This window comes from Alligator mississippiensis, chromosome 1 (assembly GCF_030867095.1).
Source record: "Alligator mississippiensis isolate rAllMis1 chromosome 1, rAllMis1, whole genome shotgun sequence".
In the NCBI taxonomy this organism is placed as follows: domain Eukaryota; kingdom Metazoa; phylum Chordata; order Crocodylia; family Alligatoridae; genus Alligator; species Alligator mississippiensis.
In genome coordinates this window covers 165,944,374-165,966,811 of record NC_081824.1, presented here as the reverse complement: position 1 = coordinate 165,966,811, position 22,438 = coordinate 165,944,374, and the positions used below count along the sequence as shown (strand labels likewise).

Sequence of the window (22,438 nt, the reverse complement as noted above, 5' to 3'; positions counted from 1 at the left end):
TCCAGGTCCAGCTCTCTGCAGCAGTGAGCGGGGACTGCCCAAATCTCTGAAATTCTCCGAATCTTTTCCGAATTAATTTGGACCCTTTTATTGGTCTCCTGATTCGCTGAATCAGGCCAAAACTCCTCCAAGTCAAATCAGCACCCAAAGCTTCTCACAGCCCTTATATATAGAATCTAATTATTGAGGGAAAATCTTAAATTTGAAGTTGTCCTGGATTTGGGTAAATATGGTAGCAGGGAGATTTAAGAATAAATTTCATAGATTTCATAGACATTAGGGCTGGAAGGGACCTTGGAACATCTTCAAGTCCAGCCCCTGCCCCAAGGGCAGGAAATCAGCAGGGGTCATAGGATCCCAGCAAGATAAACATCCAAATGTCTCCTGAAGGTGTTCAAAGTAGGTGCTTGAACCACCTCTGGAGGCAGTCTATTCCAAACCTTGGGGGCTTGGACAGAAAATAAGTTCTTCCTTATGTCCAGCCTGAAACGGTCTTTTTTGAATTGTGGAGCCCAAAACTGGATGCAGTACTCCAGCTGCAGCCTCACCAAGGCCGAGTACAACGGGAGAATGACTTCCTGGGATTTGCTTGAGAAGTATCTATGGATGCAAACCAGTGTTTTGCTTGATTTACTAGCTGCAGCATCACATTGATGGCTCATGTTCATCTTGTGGTCAATCATGACCCCCAAGTCCCTTACGTCCATAGTGCTAGCCAGTGTAGCACTGCCGAACCTATAAACATGCTGCGGGTTTTTCTTCCCAAGGTGGAGAACCTTGCATTTTTCAGTGTTAAACACAATCAGGTTCTCTTCTGCCCATTTGCTGAGCCTCTCAAGGTCAGCCTGGATCGCCGTCCTGTCCTCAGGTGTGGACACTTTACCCCACAGTTTGGTGTTGTCAGCAAACTTGGCCAGTCTGTTTCTGACACCAATGTCCACATCATTAATGAAGATGTTGAATAGTATAGGCCCAAGGACAGAGCCTTGAGGGACCTGACTGGTCACAGTGCACCACAACGATTGACTTCCATCAACCACCACCCCTTAGGGTCTGACCACAGAGCCAATTCCCAAGCCAGTGGATTGTCGTGAAGCTGAGGCTGCAGTTGACCAGTTTTGGTAAGAGGTGATCATAGGAAAGATGGAAGTTGGGAACAATTTGCAAACAGTCAATAGAAATCAAAGTGTGGAGTCTTCTATGCGTCTTAGAATTAAGATATACCATATGTTCATGCATACAGCATATACCTTGGTCCACCTCAATCCTCCCAAACTGGGTATAGAAGCATCTTGCTTTGATTCCTGCTCCACAGTGCAGTAGCTTTAGTATAACTATTGAGGAACCAAGGGAATCAATTGACTTAATGGCTCATTGTTCTCTTCTCCACAGGTGTTAATGACTTTCTCTTCTTTGTAATGGTCTTGATGTTCCACTAATCAAGTTAATCTTTCTCAGGGCAATATTGCTGTCTGCTTGCTGCTTCTGGTCTTTCTGTTCTAGTTTCCCAGCCTAAGCAAGAAAAGGAGGGTGAGTCCACTGAAGATAAGGCTTTGTCCCTGCTGTATGCCTCCACAACTCTTAAAAGATTTTTTGACTACATTCTGCTTTTGAAAAATAAGGTTTGTATTATACGTTGGGGTGTGTTGTCTGCAATAAAATATGGTATAACATTGAGGTCATTATGTGGGATGTTAGTGTTGCTGAACCCATGAAAGAAACACCAGTCAGAAATGCCAATTAACACTTGGACCAGCTTGTGGAAAATGCTTCCCTCTTCCCCTAGTATCAGGAGTAAGGAGAAGGAGAATTGAGCTTTCATTTCAGAGATGTTATTGCTATTTATGCTCTTTAATATAGGTAGCTACAAGTTAGTTTGTTGAGTTCACACTTTTTAAAAATTTGACCTCAAATAACTACACTTGATTTTATAATAAATACAGAGTTTCTTTTTAATTCCTGCTAAATGCATGCTTCTCTTTGTAAGCCCGAATAAAAATAATAGCTAAGAAAACCTCAAAATATAGCTTTAAGCAAATTCTTTTGATAAGATATACCGGTCCCTTTAACATCCAATAGATTAAATAGCAGGGACCATACTCCTTAAGACAATTGCATTCTTACATCTTGAAGAATTACTGGAAATATGATAAATAGATTTGATGAACTAAGGAATAGCTAACTGATGATTATAAATGAATTAAATAAGAATTTTGGGTAATCTGTAGCACTCTAATATAATTACTTGATCTCAATATTATTTATGAACATTACTTACAAGTCTGCATTTGTGTGTTCAGTTCCTAACTAGAATATTTGCTGTAGATAAATTTGATCAACGAACTGATGTTTTTACATTTACATGATTAATAATAATTAATAAACTGATGATTCAAGATATAAGGTTCATACTCTGAGAAATACTGTCCAAGACAAAGCTGACCTGAAAATACCCTAGTGTTAAAATTAGTAAGTCAATGCTCCCTAGATTCAGAAAAGAGTTATCCTTCATAATAATTTCATAGTAGCTAGGGTCAGGAGGGACCTGAACAGATCATCTAGCCTGACCCCCTGCCACAGGCAGGAATGAATGCTGGGTTCACAAGACCCCAGACAGGTGATCATCTAACCTCTTTTTGAATTTGCCCAAGGTAGGGGTGAGGACCACTTCCCTAGGAAGTTGGTTCCAGATTTTGGCCACCCTAACTGTAAAGTATTGCCTTCTGATCTCTAACCTAAACCTATTCTCCATCAGCTTATTACCATTGTTCCTCATCACCTCAGGTGGTGCTGGGGAGAAAAGGGCTCTTCCTATTTGCTGATGATCTCCCCTGATGAGCTTGTAGGCAGCCACCAGGTCCCCCCTCAGCCTCCTCTTGCCGAGGCTAAACAGGTTCAGGTCCCTCAGTCTCTCCTCGTAGGGCCTGTCCTGCTGCCCTCTCACCAAGCGGGTGGCCCTCCTCTGAACCCTCTCCAGGCTGGCCACATCCCTTTTGAAGTGAGGCGCCCAGTACTGGACACAGTACTCCAACTGCGGTCTGACCAATGTCGCATAGAGGGGGAGTATCACATCTCTGGACCGGCTTGAGATGCACCTTTGGATGCATGACAAGGTATGGCTGGCCTTGCTGGCTGCGGTCTGGCATTGGCGGCTCATGTTCATCTTGGAGTCATTATTGATCCCTTTCCGCCTCTGTGCTTTCAAGAGGGGAACTCCCCAGCCTGCATGTATGCTGTGGGTTCCTTCTCCCAAGGTGCAGCACCCTGCATTTGTCTACATTAAATGAATGCCATTGAATGCCATTCCAATGTTGACTATAGATTGAATAGATGGTATCTCCATAGAATCATAGAATCATAGAAGTAGGGTCAGAAGGGACTTTGTAGATCTTCAAGTCCGACCCCCTGCCTGGGCAGGAGGGAAACTGGGCTCAAGTGACCCCAGCCAGGGAGGCATCGAGCCGCTTCTTAAAGATCCCCAGGGTAGGAGCCAGCACCACTTCCCTTGGAAGTTAATTCCAGATTCTAGCCACCCTAACTGTGAAGTAGTTCCTATGGATGTCTAATATAAACCTACTCTCCAACAACTTGTGGCTGTTATTCCTTGTTATCCCAGGGGGCGCTAGGGGAAACAAGGTCTCCCCCAAACCCTTCTGGTCCCCCCTAGTGAGTTTATAAATGGTCACCAGGTCCCCCCTCAGCCTTCTCTTGTGAAGGCTGAACAGGTTCAGGTCCCATAACCTGTTGTTGTAGGGTCTGCCCTGCTGTCCCCGGATCATGCGGGTGGCCCTCCTCTGGACCCTCTCAATGTTGTCCACATCCCTCTTGAAGTGGCGTGCCCAGAACTGGACACAGTACTCCAGCTGTGGCCTGACCAGTGTCACATAGAGGGGGAGGATCACCTCCTTGGTCCTACTTGAGATGTACCTGCGGATGCACGATAGGGTCCGGTTAGCCCTGCCGACCGTGACCTCGCATTGTCGGCCCATGTTCCTCTTGGAGTCAATGATGACTCCAAGATCCCTTTCTGCCTCCGTGGTCTCAAGAAGGGAGTTTCCCATCTTATAAGTGTGTTGCCGGTTACTACTGCCCAAGTGCAGCACCCTGCACTTGTCTGTATTGAAACGCATCCTGTTTTTGTTAGCCCATCCCTGCAACCTATCCAGGTCTTTCTGCAGTCTTTCCCTCCCTACTAGCGTGCCCACCTCACCCCAAATTTTGGTATCATCAGCAAATTTGAACAGGTTGCTTTTCACCCCATTGTCCAAATCGCTGATAAAGAAATTGAACAGTGCGGGCCCAAGGACCAAGCCCTGGGGGACCCCACTGCCCACTTCCCCCCAGGTCGAATATGACCCGTCCACCACCCACCTCTGAGTACGACCCTTCAGCCAATTAGCAATCCATCTGACTGCGTAGGCATTGATGCCATAGTCGCCTAGTTTTTTAATGAGGATGGGGTGGTCGACAGTGTCAAAGGCCTTGCTGAAGTCCAGAAAGACTACATCCACGGCGACACCTGCATCCAATGCTTTTGTGACCTGATCGTAAAAGGCAATCAGGTTGGTCTGACATGACCTGCCCCTAATGAAACCGTGCTGGTTGCCCCTGAGCATCATCTCCGATGCCAGCACATCACAGATGTGCTCTTTGAAGATCTTCTCAAAGAGTTTCCCCAGGATTGAGGCAAGATTGACGGGCCTATAGTTGCCTGGGTCCTCCCTCCTCCCTTTCTTAAAGATGGGGACCACATTGGCTATCTTCCAATCATCTGGCACCTGGCCCGAGCACTATGAGTGCTTGTAAAGCCATGCCAAGGGCCCTACAATAACCCCTGCTAGCTCCCTCAACACCCTGGGGTGGAGAGCATCTGGACCTGCTGACTTGAACACACCCAGCCCCTCCAGAAGCACTCTAATCCGGTCCTCCTCAACCTTACAGACTAAGGTTTGATTTGTTCAGAAATACATAAGCTTGACTATGTGAACTACAGGTATTTGATTGGCAAATCTAATTGCTTCAGGCACCTTTACACATGCTGGGATGCAGGGGGTGAGTCAGCGCTTTAATTAAGCCACTTCCAAGAGCCTCTCTAATTAAAGTGCCACAGTGTCTCGTGTATCAGTTTTTGCATGCTTGAAAATGGCAGCGGGGGCACTTGAACTAAAGGTCATCCAACAAGCTTTAGTTCATGTGCCCCCACTGCCATTTTGAAGAGTGGAGACACTGATATGTGAGATGTGGAGGCTGGCAAGAACGTGGTAATTGCCACGCTCACACAGACTCAATTAATTAAGCTCGTCAGAGGAGGCTCTGAGCTCACGTACAGGCATCCTTAGATTTCAACTTTAGAATCAAACCAGTGCCTCAGCAAAGCAATAAAGTTTACCATCAGTCATGCTGACACTGCTCCCAATGAAATGAATAGTAATGTTTGTCATTTATTTCACTGGAAGCTGGATACGATACCTAGATTTGAAGTTTGCCATATGGAATCACTAAAACCTGCATTACTTGAATTTGCTAGATACCAGGGAAAACATGGGTTGGATTCACTCTTATCCATTTAGCTCATGACTTCAGGATACCAAGAGTTGTCTGTGGTAATTCTCACAGCATAGAAATACTTTCATAGCAGAAAGCTTGCACATACGTATAACGAGGAATTGCATGAATCTTACCACTTGTGCTACAGACTTCTAAAAGCCTTTCTAGGGGGGATATAGAAGCTTAGACACAATGTAAGAGCATAGAAACAAAGCCTATACACGTGTTCTGACATGTTCTTATTAGAACACTCCAACATCACTGCAGCGTCATATGTATGAGCCCCTGCAGGTTTAGAAATAGCCACTGGAACACTTTAACTAAAGATCTCCAAATTAGCTTTAAAGTGTCCCACAGCCATTTTTCACTGCGTGGCGGCTTGCTTCACATGAGACTGCAGTGTTTTAATTAGAGCAACTCTCCAGGAACTGCTCTAATTAAAACATGCCTCTCCCCAACCCCAAGCACATGCATAGGCATCCAAGAGTACCATAGTGCTGTAGCTATTCCAAAGCTCAGTGCAAAGAAATACTTCATTTGCACTTAAAACGATTATTCCATCCCATTAACTAATCAATCAATTTGCACCAGTAATACCAAATCTATTACAGCTGACCACCTGTCAGAATTATACCAGAACAAACCCTTTTGAGTATTAACAGCCAGGTATATTTAAGATTATTTCTCATTTTACCACTCTGATCAGCTTGAGACAAACTTAAGGTTATAAATGATCTCCTGCTGTGCAAAAAAATTTAGAATTTTAGAAGTGGATATTGGTCCCAGGTAATGAGGGGCTATCCCTTATACCAGAGTAACAAATACAGTGCCAATCTGTTTCAGAACACATAAAATGGGCAATGTCATTTCCAAACAATGCCACTGGTGATAGAACACGCTGGTTAACCAGTTCCTGTTTTTTGATCAATTTTCTCTAGGGCCAGTTGTACAAGTTTGGCTTTGCAAATGTTGTTTTGGCATCTGTAGCTACACAGAATTCAACCCAGAGATCTTTTACACAGTCCAGAGGCAATTTGACAATATTTTTCACATACACTGTTCCAGGACACTAGGTACTTATTTATCTGAGACCACTTGACTGTTAAATACTTTAAGCAGGTATTGCCCTTCTCTTCTTGCTTACAGTGTAGTACAGAGTATATTTTGGCCTTGGAATTCTTTTTGAACCTCAGCTTTTCCTAACAACTTCATGGTCCCTCTGTCTTTTATTATACACTGTTAGAGTCAAAAGCACCTCAAGGAAACTTGCTACAAAGCCTTTTTTGGAATCAGAGATGTTACAATTTCAGGAACAATTTCCATCTAAGCTATATGATAATTTACCAGTACTTGTATGCAACAGAGAGATAAAGCCACATACCTATGTATACTGTTCTCCCTGGTTTACCATTACTGCTTTTGTTTTTTCTGGTCTTCAGATTGTCCCTGTGAGAGAATGTACTTTTCATTCCTCTGTTCTTCCTGCGGTCATATTCACTGTAACCTAGAACTCTGGCAAGTTCTCCTGGTGTGTTTCATAGTTCCCAAATTGTATTCTTTTGAGGGAACACAAGTCTCCTTCTGGTGCTTTCAATGCAGTTATCTTGTTTTATCTCTCTCCTTGAGTGCTTCAGTGGTGATCCATTTACCAATGACACCAAGACTATAATGCTTAATTGGTAAGTTTACAAAAAGACCTGGGAAATGAGAGGAGTAAGGGATGCAGCAATGAGGCAATTTGATAAAAAGGAGAGGAAAAGTAAAACTACCAATGAGGGGCAGGGAGATCTGAGTACATTTGGATATTAGAATGTTTGGGAGGAAACATGTAAGAGTTGAAAATGATGTGGGCATCAATGGTGGCTGTCGCAGAGCACTGAGGTGCCCTGCTCCTAGAGGGTGGAAACTGCTAGAGAAAGAGCCCTAGCAGGGAATAAGGAGCACAGCTGTGGGTTGCCAGGGCAACCGGAGGCGGCAAACGACCCACACCTGCCAGCAGTCAGCTGGCTGTAAGGGGCAAGGCCTGGCTTTTATAAAGGCCAGGAGCTGAGGCTAGGGGGTCCCCTACTAGCAGCCAAGGCAGAAGGAACTGCCCTGCCAGAAAGAAAAGAAAAGAGAAGCAGAGCTGGTCACCACTAGGTGACAGAGAACCCTGGTAGGCCTGAGTACAGTTTAATTGGAGGCTTATGTTTGCTTTGTAGCCCAGGGGCTTGTGTTTATGTTGCAGTTTGTTTACACTGGTGGTTTGGGTGAGGCTATAAGGGGATGGAGGAGGCCTCATAGGGGACTCACGGTAGAGTGAGGACCCCAGCTCCAGAGGAGAGCCTGGTGTGGGGGTAGCACTGCAGGAAAGAGCCTGGTGTGGAGGCAGCATTATGGAGAAGCCCCAGTGTGGGTGTGGAGAGCCCCAGTGAGAGGGGCAGCAGTACAGAGACCGCCCTAGTGAGAAGGGCGGCATACAGAGAAGGCCCATAAGGGTTAGAGATACAGAACACCCGGAGCAGGAGAACTGTGGTCAAGTGAAAGAGAGGTAGCCTCCCTATAAAAACACAGATATCATCAAAGTCGTGGCGGGCGAGATTAAGAGGGTGCAAGTCTGAAGCTTGGCACAGTAGAGGAGGCGACAGGGGCCAGCACGGCGACCCTGCCATCCCTCCTGTTACAGTGGCATTTCCTGGAGTTTTTAGTAACTATGGCATAAATCCATAAAGGTGACAATGACTCAGCCTTGCAATGCTGAACTTTTAAGTTCCCTGCATTAGTAACCCAGACTCCCATAAAATGCATAGCAATACTCGGGAACCTGAGAATGGGATTCATCAAAGCCAGAGTGCATTGGAGATGTGTAGGGGATGCATGTGCACTCCCTGAGCGTGGCAGTCCAACCCCTGAGAAAAGGCGCCACTGACACTGATGGCAGTGCCTGCAGGTGGTCACCGCTTGCCACCCCCCCCCCCCACTTGCCACTGACATCACCAGCGGCGTCTGTGGGCAATCCAAAATCACCACTGGCAGCTGCTGTGGCATCTCACCACGGAGCTTGCCATGGAGCACAGTGCTGCAGAGCTTGCTGTGTCCCCCCGCAGCCTCTGGAGGCATGTGGCATTCATGCCGGAGTGCATACTGGTAAGCCACAAAAGTTACCTGGAAATGTGGGTGTCTGGTGCCTGGGTCCCCCTGGAGGCCAATCTCACTCACCGTAAAAGCAGCTGTGCCACTTCCAGGACTCCCATGGGCACTTCTCGGAGTGACATGGCCTTGCTTCCTGGCCAGCAAGTGCAGGTGGGGGCACTGGTGCTTCCACCTGCCTCCCTGCCCGCTGGCTAAACAGGGAGCATGGCCAGTCAGGGGGTGCACATGCACCCCTGTGCATACCCTACGTGTTGCCCCTGCCTGGAAAGGAAAGCAGTGGGAGCTAAGCCTCCTTCCCTTCCCCTCTCCTCCCCACACTCCCTCTGCCCTCTAGAAAATTAGGTTCAGAGAGGTGCTTTCCTCTAATTACAATTCACAGCCATAAGCACTATCCTGTAGGTAGGCAGCAGATCTTGATTCTAAACCTAGTCCTCAATCAAAGCCAGTTCAGCCCCCACCTTTTTTTTGTAATACACATTTAGTAGGCAACCATCCCCCCTCTGGATCATGATGTACACATAAGAGATCATCAGATGCCTGATGAATCTGCTTGTAAAGAGTCCTGTGACCGTTACTCCAAGACCTTTGCATATGCCTAGGCAAGAGTATGGAGGAGTGGAAGCTGACCAAGATTCCCTGCTTTAGACCACTGAGGCAGAATCCAAAGGCCAGACCAAGTCCAGATGTTCAGTGCCTCCATGGCTGTAGCTTCTGCCAAACAGTAACAGATAAGAACTGCTGCTGACTGCCTAACACCTAAGTGAGAACATGTTTCTGCCAGGGTAATGTCCCCTAGCCTTCCTCCAACCCAGGAGTACCCACAAGGCAGTGGGGACTAGGGTTTGGAGGTATCCTATGCTCACTGTACTGTGGAGGTTGCAACATTGTCATATTTGTAGGAGCTACTCTGCCACAAGTAACCTCACCTTGTTGCCATCAGACCCTCCAGCTGGATGCAGATTGGAATGCTTATTGGGATGTTAGAAACCCTCTGGATATACTGGATCATAGACCTGAACTCCCAACCCCTGGGAGACTGATCTGACTTGTATAAAATTCTTAAATGTTCATTGGACAAAGGAAAGAATAAGAATAACTTTACATCCTGATGGGTGAGGGAATAAGCTAACTCAGGTACTGGAAGTAGTATAGCTATATTAGCATAGTGTTTCAGCTCAAGCAATTAGTCCTGCTGAGAAACAGCAGATAGTAGCCTAGGCAGATGAATGTCTTGTCCATACAATGAGTGTAATTATATCGTTTCCAGTCCCAGACAGCATAGCACTGTTTTGTCACATGTAGACACAGCTTAAGTACCTCAGTAGATTTAGCCCTATGCTGACAGAGGCAGTATTGATACAATTGAGTCATTGTCAGTTCATTACTACTAATACTAACATCAATTTAACATAATTCATTAATTTCATATTATAACATCAACGATAACATGTTAATATGCAGCATGTTAATTATATATGAATTAATGTAATTTTATATAATGATATTGATATATACATTGTTTCATTACATTAAATTATATAATTATTAATTATATTAAATAATGCTGTCAGTGTTATTTATTAATTATTAAACTTAGTTATTGATTGTAATGATTATTAATAGCAATCGTAATAATGATAGCACAGGATTTAAATAGATCTAATTTCTAGCGATTATCCTTCAATATAGAACTTCTTTAGATTCCCTGGGAAATCCCTTTTAACTGAAAGTCCAAACACTAAAGTGCTATTTCCAAGTTTAGTGATATACCTTTGAAGTATTTGATGCATGGCACCTAAATTTGAAATGTTTTTGTCTCTGAGTCTGTGAGTGTGTTTTATTCTCTTTTTATTTCAGCTGATGGTGCTTCAGGCCATAATGTTGCTGAACTTTCTGAATTTCTACAGAAAAGTCTAGGAGGGATTATTACTGTGACTCCAAAGAAGTTGGTACAAAGTGTTTCAGAATGTAAGGATTTATTACAAGGCAAAGATATCTTCAGCCTGATATGATAGTCTAAATGTTTAACAGTAACTGAGCATAGGGGTGTTGAAGTGCTGTGGGGCTTTGTTGAAACACCTCAGAGGATGTACCTCTCAGATACTGAGTGGGAGAATTTCAGTACAAATGGTTTTACAAGATTTTTTCTACATCCTATTGAATTATTTTCACTGTATTTCTGGCTGTGCCCTTAATTCCTCAGCCAATTACTTTCAGACAACAGGGCAGTAAGGAAGCAGAATGGATTACAGGTAAATCCTCCCTGGAAGCCAGATTCTGAAGGCATGTGGCCCCTTAATTTCCAATGAAGGGAATCCAACTGCCCTAGTTGTAATAGCCTAGACATTAATCCTACAGGGAGTGTAAGGAAAGATTTCACGTTGATCTTAATTCTAAGTCTTGCTTCCTGCTGTCTACCTGCTTCTCTTGTCCTACTATAAACATCTCAGTGTCCAGACAATGGAGGTATCTGCCGTGAGTAGGGTGTCAACTGCCCAAACACATCCTTCTCAGTCTCGTTATTTTTTCCAACTACTCGGTCTAAAAAAAGATATCGCATATACTCAAACAACCTTGCCTACCTTTCCCCAGTACAGTGCAGGACAGCAAGTACAATGTCATAAAAATTGATGGTCTTTTAAAACAATGAATGTGGTTGCCAATTCATATAAATGTTGCTGCCCTTACTCATGATGAACAGGACCTTACTCTGAAAATATTCTGGCATTATGAAAACAGAGTTCATCTGCTGTTTTCAGACACGATGCAAAAAGACCTTCTTAGGGCTACTTGTCTGAGAGAGGTCCAACACACACTAAGAGGGACAGAATCTGACCCTGAAATGCACATACTATAGACCAGTGGTTTTCAACTTTTTTAAACTTGAGACACCTCTTCTTAGCCTCAAGGTACCACTGGGAAAATGAGAGCTCTTCATTTTCACTCTTTTCTTTACTAAAGAAAAATAATAGAGCAACTCTTCTGTTGCAAAGAACTGAAAAACCATAGCAGGTCAAAATGTTTTTGACATTATTCATTCTTATTTTAAATCCATGGCTAGGTACAGACATTTGCAGGGTCTAGGGGAGGTTAGATCAGGTTCAAAATGGCCACCCAATCTAACTTAGCTTGCTCCCATTGCAGATATTACACTTAGACCCGGATAAGAAATCCAGTCTAAGAGCACAGCAGTTCCATGCACACAGACTGGTCTAAAAATGGCTGAACCCAGTATAAGATAGACCTGGATCAACGTACACTCAAACTTAATTGATCTAGCTTAGACCGGGGCATGGAACTTCTGTACAGTTACATGTGCAACCCCAGGACTGGGAAAGCCCAGTCACCATCCCAAGCCCCAGGGCTGCACTTTTTCTATCCTTGCCTCTGACACCAGACTAGCCCCCACCCCTCACTCCAGCCCTCCCTGGTAAACCAGTCAGCCACCACATCCCAACCCTCAGGCCACTCTGGGTGCCATTGCCATATCAGCTTTCACCACTGCCAGGAGCTGAGCAAGTAAGTCCCAGTGGGGGAAGGGGCAGGAGGGCTGGGGCTATACATTCACTGGGGGAGGGGGGGTGGAGTTGAAGGGCTAAAAATAGTCCTTGATCTCCCCCAAGCCCCTCCACAGACAACATGAGCCTCCCATATCCCATCAAATCCTCCTGAATGACAGCAACTTCTATGGATCCCACCTGCCCCTCCCACTCCCCCTGTGGATCCCACCTGGCTCCCTATCCCTCCTGTGGACCCTTGATCACCCTCCAGTTCCCTGTGGATCACATCTGTCCCTTGTATTGCCCCCGTGGATTGCATCTGACCCTTCTATCCCCTGCAGATTGCCTGCTGCCCCATCAATCCTCCAGATCATGCCTGCTCCCCCATCCCCCCACAGATTGTACCTACTCCCCACCCCTCAATGGATTGTGCCTATACCTGATCCCCCCCCCCCCACAGGCCCCTGGTCCCCCCAGCTTGCTTGCTGCCATCCTGACAATCTCCCCATTATCCCCCCCCATCCTGATTCACCTTAGATCAGGTTGCTATTTGTAACATGATCTAACCTCCCCTTAACATCCCCAAATATTTGTACCTAGCCCATGGGTTTGTCTTGTGAATCAGGTGTAGGTGTTTGCATACCAACAGTGAAAATACTACACAACATCATGAAAAGGATCTCAAAGCATCCCAGGGTGCCTTGGCACCCTAGTTAAGAATCACTGTCATAGACACATGGGATTAACATTACTTTCAGTGGCGTTAATGTAAATCTTTAGTAACTGCACTGACTTTATTTAAGCAACTGCAAATTTACACTGGTGCAAGTGAAAAGTGCCATTCAGACCATTAAGTCTGTGAACAAGCAACATCTTAGAGAATCTATGAGAAATTGACCACTTGGATGTTATATGTAGCCTACAGGTATTCCTAAATAATTAATCTGCCTGATGGTTCTTAAGGGTTAATTCATATATTGCTAGAATAGTATTAGAGACAGCTTCCCTCTGAAACCATCAATACATCAAGATAGCTGATTGAAGTGAGTAACAAAATGACAGGATTGGGATATGACAGGCTCATAAAGTACTTTTCATGGGTATTCTAAAATCCATAGATCAGCCAGAGATCTCTCAGGTGGCATGCAAATGTGATTTATGATGGATGTACTCCAGTAGGTAGCTTCCATTTAAGATGCTAAAATGTGCAAGAACTATTTAATCACTATCCAACTGTTTTACTGACCAGCAAAATGAGCCAAATACCATTGCAGTATGCACTGGCCTATGAGACAGTCTTACATTAGAACTTAACTTATTGGTGTTTCCAGTACAGCGTAATGAAGAACCATAAAAACCGTGATTTATGTGGGACAGGGAGTTTATGATGTTATGTGTCTAACAAGCACCTGGTTTCCCTGACGTGCACAGAAAAGTTAGGAAGCTGCCAAAGAAAGCGATTTGCCAAGAAAATTGCCTAGGGCCTCCAATGTTGCACACTAATAGCACCTGTCACAGGTAGATTAAAGAGAAAAAATACTGACACACATGAAATTCTTAAAATCATGTAAAAGCTACTATATTCTTCAGTACTGACCTAAATATGAAATTTATCACAGACAAGGCCTTAGGAAACCTGTGGGAAAGTTTGTGGAGTTTTTTCCAAATTTGACACTTTTTTTTTCCAACTATGAATCAACATACATTAACTGATTACATACCACAATGTCTTAGGAAATTACTTACACCATTAATATATATTTTAAAATATTTTTTATTTCATCCAATTCTGCTTCTTGGAAATTTGTCCAATTTTTTAATTGAAATTTCTGCTTTGAAAATGGCAAGCAATCTGGACTCTTGGGGCATGTCCACACACGTAGGCACATGTGCTTGCAGCAGCTCAAACAGGAGTAACACAAATTTGAGCCAGGGATTTGTGCCTCAGTGCACATGCCCAGACATGCACTTTGGTGTGGGGCAAGTTGTGCCACTTGGGGCAAAATAACCTTGCCTAGCTACTCCTGGATCTGGGGCCAGAGCTTGTGCCACTTAGTATCTGGGGACACTACCCCTGGTGCCAGCTGAACTGCTGAAGCAGCCCGAACCTGGAGTGGCCCATGCACCCTCTACCCACTGCAGCAGTCTTGCAATGGGGGCTGCTACCTGGTTGTGACCTGCTGCCACTTGCGACAGCATCTGCCCCCTTGGACCTGCGGCCCCAAGGCTGCTCCCCTGCCAGACCTGGATGGGGTGCCTCCATTCTGCCATCTGGGCAGCTATTGCCCAAAAGAGGTGCTTCTTGCAGTGGCCCAATTTGAACTGTCATAGCAGGTCCTTTTGGCCCCAAATGGCCAAGTGGTCAGCCACCTGGTCTGTCCTCCAGCTGGGTCCCCAGTGCTGGCCCTGGGCAGGCTCCTCTGCATGGGTCACACCACTTGTCTCACTAGTAGAGATCCTGGTGTTCCCTGTTTATGAATTGCAAATTCTCTGGTAAGAAACCCAAATTCTCTTATAAAAATACCCCAAATAGTGTTCTTCCACTATTAAAATTAAGCACCACTATATATAGAGAGGGCAATGTTTTATTGATATATTTGCAAGTGTAAAACAATGTGGGGGGAGAATTTGCAGGTGGGTATAGGGTTTGTGGAGGTGAGGTTTGGGAGGGGAAGGGGCTTGTGTGGGGGTTTGTGGCTAGGTATGTGGGTGAGAGGTTTGTAGGGTGGCTTGGGGATGTGGGTGTTGTAGGTGGATTGTGGGGGGCCTGTGGGTGTGGGGAGCTGTGTAGGGGGGGCTGCTCAGGATGGGTGGGTCCCCTGCCCCCCACAGGGTGCAGCCCCCCTGCACAGCACACGGACTGCCCCCCCTGCAGGGCCCACGGATTCCCCACTACAGGGCCACAGCTTCCCCCCACAGGGTACACATCCCCCCCTGCATGGCACACATGCACCCCCACAGGGTCTCAGCTCCCCCGCAGGCCCCCTCCCCCACTGCAAGGCCCACAGCTTACCCCTGCAGCAATAGCAGCCATGGGGTGCTCAGGGCCCACTGAGGCCAGAGCCCCCAGTGGTGTGGCATGGCTTTGATCACCTCAGAGCCGGCCCCACTTGTGCCACCTGTTGTGGGACTGACCTGGCTCAGTGCAGGGCTGCACAGGGCTGTGCAGCTTCAGGCAGCCCTGCAGCTGTTCGGGCTGTCACCTGAAGGCCAGCACTGCTTGCAGGGACCACATTTTATGTCAGGCCAGGTCCTGCCTCTACAGGCCCCATGTGGAGGCCCGAGCCCCTGCTTGTCTCTGGGCATGGTGGAGAACTGTGCTCTGCACTGCTTTTCTCTGCAGTGTTTTTATTTGATACCTGGAAATCCAGGTATCAAATACTGAGCCTGAGCTGCAAATGTGCAGCATGGGGAACATTATTTCATTCTCAGTGTGCCTCTTACAGCATCTCAAACTGGTTTACCCCTGCCTCTGCCCCTGCCAGTAGCACCCAGTGCCCCACTGCTCCAGCCCAGATCCTGCCAGTGATGACCAGTGCCCCCTGCTGCCATGGTGCTGGTCCTGCTGGCCCCAGCAGCCCCCCTCCCATCCTACACAGACCCCAAGAGAGCTGTGCACCCATCAGCAGGGGCCAGGGCACATGCTGCAGGAGGCCCTGCCCAACTCCCTCCTCCTGCACTCCCTGCTCCAGCCCACTTGCCCTGCTACCCACACCCCCCCTACCCTCTGCCCACCCTCAGCACATGGGTGAAACAAACAAAAAAAAAGGATTGCCCTCACAACCCACACTCCCATCCTTCCCCCCTTAACAAGCAGTGCCCCTCCACTACCTTCCCCACCCACCAATAATAAAAAACCCACTTACAAGAGATGAACTATATACATGAGGCAAACTATATACATATTAAAAACTATTTACAATATTTTCACTGTTCAAGACCAGAGTGGAGGGGGTTCATGGGCGGCCTACACTTCCAGGCCTAGGGGGCAGAACCACAGGGCAGGTGCCCAGCACCCCAGACCCTGGATGTTCCCCTGCAGGTCCAGGGGCAATGGTGACAACAGCATGTGGGGGGCCTCATGTGGGTCCGGGTCTTCGGCTGCATTGTGTGGGAGAGAGTGGTGGGGCCAGGCCCAGGTAGGTGGCGGGAAGTCCAGGGTGAAGCCTGAGCTAGGGGTCTGGCAGGATGGAAGTGCCTTAGGACCGCCTCCCAGGGCAAGGTGGGGGCCTGCTGTAGGGCAGCGCATGGGACCCAGGGGCCCTGCATGGCCATAGGCAGGGACCAGGCAGCAGGGGATATGTATATGGGTGCCAGGGCCGGGGGGGGTTTCCAAGGCCTGGCAGTCAGTGTCCCTCTGCTGCTGAAGCTATTCCAGGTGCTTCTGCTCCAGGGCCTTCATGCGGGCCCAGTGTTTCTGCTGCACCAGGTCTCATGCCTCCACCCTGGCAATATCCTCCACCCACCAGGCCTGCTCCTGTGCTTCCTCCACCATCAGCTGCTGAAGCAGCAGGGTACAGTCCCTGGTGCACCGCTGGTGCAGCCAGTGCATCCCAGACCTCTCCAGCAGTGGGTCGCAGTGGCCCTGAGGTGGCCTTCCTGCAGAGACTGGTGGGCTCTCTCCTGCATCCAGATGTTGGCCCTGCAGAGGCAAGAGACAGAAGCTTTTTGTGAGTGTTTGCAACATTTTAGAGATAAGATGCTCTGCATCAGGGGCGATGTGCTGCCTGGCCTCAGATCAGGGTTTCACCATGCACAGGTGCCCAGGGACCATAGTAAGTCAGCCAGGTAGGCCTGGCTTGCTTGGGCCCTGGCAGCCACTGGATAAGACCCCTATCCCACCTTGTTCCCCTAGGGCCAGTGGGCTGCTGGGTGCCGGCCCCAGGCAGCCTGCCTCCCCCAGCCCCTTCTCAGGGTGAGCCTGACCAGGCTGCTGGCAGTATCTGTTACCGTGGCTCCAGACCTCACTCCCTGCCTCTCTCTCTGCAGGTCAACTGCTCTGATGTGCTGCGACCCATCCCACATCCCCTGGGCTCAGTGCATGCAGGGCTCCCAGACAACTGTGGTTGTGCCTCTGCCCTCCACAGGGGCCTCTCTGGGGAGGCACCCCAGAGCCACCCTTCCCCTTCCTGCACTGCTGCTGTGCCCCAAGCTTGCCCCTGCTGTGTGTTCCTTGGGTGGCGCATGATGAGCTGTTTGTGCAGATGGAGGGGTGCCTGAGTCAGTATGTCCTGCTAATGATGATCCTTCTGGTGCACCAGGCACACCTGGTCTCCTGGTTTGGGACCTTGAGCTACAGTGGCGTTGGGGCAATCATAGGCTGTCCTGCAACCTCCGCTACCACCTGGAGGGCTGTTTGTCACCATGCTACACATCCCTGCCCCCTGCACCAAGGAGGGCATTGCTGTTGGCATCGACACCTTCCTCAGCATGTGACAGGCCTGTGCCCACCCATCTGCAGGGATATGGGCTGCTGAAAAAAGTTCTGAATGGTGTTGCACCTCTCTGTGTGCTGAGGGGAGGGGGGGAACTCAGGGCCAGGGGTATGCAGGTGGGCCAGGCAGGGAGTGGGGGCAGGGGCCAGGGGTGGGGACTTACCTTGTGTCTGGGGCTGGTGAGGCTGGTGGCTCAGTATGGGCCTCCCCATTGGTGATGGCATCCAGCTGTGCCTCATGTCCACAGCCCGCAGTGCATGGTGGGTCAGCACCCTGCCAGGCCCTATCCCCTGCTTGGGGAGGAGCTGACACTGCTGGTGGCTGGTAGTGTTGTAGCTGGCTGCTTCTTGTGCCAGTTTGGGGCTGTGCTGAAGGTGAGGCAGCCACTAGACAGGGCTCCCCCACACTCCCAGTGGATGCAGCAACCGGGGAGGAGGATGGGGCAGGACTCTGAGGGTCCCAGGTCAACTCCTAAGGTGACATGTCACCGGAGGTGTCAGGGTGGGTTGAGGGACTCAGGAAAGCTACCTGTGCTGGTCGCACTCACGGGGGTGTGGTCTGACTCCCAGGGTGCCAAAATGCTGGTCAGCTGCTGCATAAAAAACATGATCTTTTGGGCACCACCAGACTGATAACTGAAGTCGGTCATAGCCATCCACTGTGCCCACAAGACCTTGCCCTTTATGTGGCATTGCAGCACCAACCAAGAATGCCTGTGATCCTGCATTCCACCCAACAGGGCTTCATAAATGTGGGCATTCAAGCACCTGCCCCACTTGAACTGCCTCTGCACTTCAGCATGGCCCCAGAGTGCCATGAGGTAGCACACCTCCTTCTGGGGCCAGTTGGGGACCCTGGTGGATGGCACAGGTGCGTGCACATGGGCAGGGCCAGGGCTCAATGGGGAGGAGGACGATGACATGGTAATCCCGAGCCAGCTCTCTGGGTCCCTCCATGGCTGTCCCTGCATAGGCAGCCCTGGACAGCTGTGACCAGTGCCTGGTGCAGGGGCATGACCAGGGACTGGGAGCCACACAGCAGAAGCACCTCATTACAGCACCTGCAAGCACAGGAAACAGTTGGGGGTGAGCAGCAGCAGGGAGCAGGTGCTGCCCCTGCTGCCAGAGAAAGCCAGGAAGCAGCCCTGGGGGGATCTTAGGGCTGGGCAAGGGGCACAGCAAGCTGCAGCCCTTTGTAACACTCACCTGTGGCCAAGCAGCAGCTGTGGAGGGGGACAGGCCAGGCAGAGGCAGTCTGTGGCTTGTGCATGGGGGCACACGGGGCCTGCTGGGCTCTTGTACAGATAACAGGCTCATTCAGGCTTCTGGTGTGTGTGCCCCAGGGCACAAAATGGCTGCAGGCTTTTTTAGCCTGTAGCTAGGGGTTGCCAGAGAGCAGCCCAGTCCTGGAGGAGGACAAGCAGTCATCCAGGAGCCCTGGGGCTGGGCTCAGGCTGGCTCCCGAGTGGCTGGAGAGAGCTGGCACTAAAGTTAGTGCTGGGTTGTGTCTAAAGATGTGCTAATGAGCTTTAACTAATCGCGCCTAAATTTGATACTTGCCTTTGCAGGTATCAAACTTAGGTGTGATTAGCCTAAATTCACCATTTTTTATGTTCATTAAGGATGCACACATGTAGACATGTTCCCTTAATGCGCACTGAATTAGGCTAATGAGCATTAACGCGTCTTGTGTAGACACACCCATAGTTGACTTCTACAGGGTATATGGATATCTCAAACTGAGTGAACTGCAGAAACAAAAAGTAAATGAGCAGAATACAGATTGTATGAAAGTGAAATAAATACTTTTACATATTAGCAAATAAAAAAACAAGTCCTTCACCACAAACAGGTACCATGCATAACATATTGAGTGTGGTATCTTTTATTACATAATAATATTTTTCTTCTAAAACCTTTAAAGGTATTATTCATAAACAGGTTCTCTCTGTTTAACACTATGTACTGACCTCTATATCTTCACAAAGAGGCTGTGTCCAGATGAGCAGGGGGGTATGCTTGCAGCAGCACAAATTGCCTCAGCGCATGCCCTTGCATATGTGCTTTGTTACAGGACAAACTGCAAATGGGTAAACTGCTGTTGCCCAGCACCTATCAGCTCCTTAGCCAGGGAAATCTGGAGGCTGGGGCCAGCATCTGTGCTGGCCCCAGCAGTCTTACCTGGTGTCCTGGTGGTGTGCTGGAGCAGCAGGGGCAGCATGGAGGCCAGGCCAGCAGCCAGACCATTGTGGTGGCACAAAGAGGTTTGTGGCATCACAGATTGTATGCCCCTGCTCATCTGGACACAGCTAGAGAATTCAACACTTCTGAAAGTGTTGTGTTTTATGATCAGTTTGCACTCAAACCAAAGTGTTAGAGGTGAAAAATGAATAAATAAATAAACAATAAAAGCCCCCTGTCTAGTGCAGCCCTTCTTGTTGGTCTTACAGATAAAGCCACATTTAGGTTGGGGCATGATCCTCAGATCATCAAAAGCAAAGGCATTTTGTCCTAGACCCTAACTCATGCTTCTCAGCTTAGCATGGTCTTCCTGGACTAGTGGGAAAACAGATGACATTTCCTGTGGACATGACAATGTGTTGGGCACCACTTAATTGTGGTTTATGCTTGGAAAGTGTTTACTACATTATGAATGCTACCAGAAAAATGTAATTGCAAGTGGCCCGAGAACTTTCCACAAAGCACACAACTAAGTCTAATCAAAACATAAGTGTGAACATTTTATGAATAAGCATCCATATTTGTAAGCCTGTTCTCCACCTCCCAAAACTGTTTTTTTATTATAAGATATCAGAAGCATACCTTTTTGTTTTCTGTTACCCCATATATTAAAACATCACAGTCCGCAATCTCTTACCTCAAAATTGCTAGAGGAGAAGGAAAATGCAAAACTCCTCCCTATTATGTTATATGAACTGGTTTACTTCTGAATAGTACTTTTCCATCTGTTAAGAAGTAGATTAAAAAAAACACCCTACACTTGATTTACATAATGGTAGAATTCCCTTGTTGAACAGGATATATGAATATAACCTGAATGTCCACATTCTGGAAAGGTAGTGGGAATGCTATTTTTGGACAAGCCACCTTACTTTCTCTTCCAAATCTGGGAAAGGCATCAAGGATGCAATTTCTGGGAAAGCAAACTGAGGTTTGGACTAACATTAGGTAGCTACTGGTTCTTTTGTGTAGCTGCCAAAAGAATTGTTTATAAAACCCAGGTATTTGCGCCATGTGGTAAAGAATATGAATTTCATCACAGACATTATTTCATCACATGAACAGTCTTAACAGAAGCATCGTTATGTCACAGAATACAAGCATTTTGTGTAGAAACTGCATTCTGGCACAGAATTTAGGTTGATATTTTATAGCAACCAGCTTTCTGCCAATATACTGTAAATATAGTATTTTATAACCAAAGTAAAAGTATACCCTCTGTATTAGAGAGCAAATAGTCATACACATATATAAATAGTGGGATTTTACAGAAGAAACTTTGAACCCATTAGCCTTTTATTTATTAAAAACAAGGAACTTGGACTCATTTAGAACAAGGCAGATGAAGCGAAAAATAAGTGTAACTTTACATTTTGCATTAGTGCAATGACTTTTTCATAGGTTTTAAAGATACCCATTTTTTCATCCTCTAAAATGTTTTGGAAGCATTAATTAGTTTTGGTCTCCGTCCTTTCCCTTTGGAACCTCATGAACTACTCAGTGATGACAGACCTGGAGAAATGAATTAGATCAAGAAGTACTTAAAAATTCCCTGGTGGTCCTGCTTCAGGCAAGTCATAGTGGTTTTGCTTCCTGAAACCTCAGTGTACTTTCACCTTCTGTGAAGAAGATGGAGAACTTTCTACTTCTGACAAAAGCCTTCTTTTGAATCCTATGCTGCCTCTTACTGGTAACTCCTAAACAAAGTTGGGAGACATTCTGCTTCTATTTTTCTGGGCCAGAGCCCTATTTTCATCTCTTTCACTTCCCATTAGGAAGGTTCCGAACATATTTATCTTCCTACCCACAAAATATTTTGAGCCGGGGGCTTCTTGACAGCCTGTCTAGGGAATTTCCTGGTTATTCATGAAAGTCTTCTCTTGTGTCCGAACTATCTTTACATGTGTTTTATCTGTGACTTTGGAAAGCAGACCTTTATCCTACCATCAGATTCAACTGCATGGATATCCTGGGATTCTTGCCCCTCCTTTCCCATGTATTTTTCTCTTTGAGCATCTTCTTAAAGTTCTAGTCTGTATCAGGTCCAATCATCGCCCTTTTCTCTTACCTAGTCATTTGTGCAACTCTTCAAACCAGAATTATTAGGGCAAATATTTACCATCTGTATTCTCAGTTTATACTTTCTTGGGGACAGCAGCCTTGTGTTTAAGTTTTCAGCTTCTTTCTATCTTGTACTGTGGGTAGTGTTCTCTAGCATATGCAAAAATGATTAGTGACACCACAGCAATGTCATTCCCCTTGGAAATACCCAGGTAATTGGAGGTTTTTTTTCTCATTGGGACTGAGAATTCATAGCCCTCTCCTGTGCTTCAAGGACCATCTATTATTTTCAGTTTTGCTTCTGGGCACCATTTACCTTTTAGTTCTTAACATGCTTTATAACATATCATATTCAGCATCACCTGTTCCTCCACATTCTTCCTCATAGGAGTTAGGTTAGCCCTATACCTTTTTTGGATGGAGACGGTGGAGGACTCTGTGGTATCAGCATTATTGGATGGCATTATAAAGAAGGCCTCTCTTTACCCTACTAGATCCCTTGTATTTTGTTCTCTAGTTCCTA

General features: G+C 47.0%; 1 long non-coding RNA gene across 1 annotated transcript; it reads left to right on the top strand.

The window, feature by feature from the left end:
- The first annotated feature begins 7,597 nt into the window (after positions 1 to 7,597).
- On the top strand, positions 7,598 to 17,702 carry LOC132244608 (uncharacterized). The gene is made up of 3 exons (XR_009456216.1): positions 7,598 to 7,702; positions 10,537 to 10,647; positions 17,169 to 17,702. It is a non-coding gene; the product is annotated as an uncharacterized LOC132244608 (long non-coding RNA).
- The last annotated feature ends 4,736 nt before the right edge of the window (positions 17,703 to 22,438 follow it).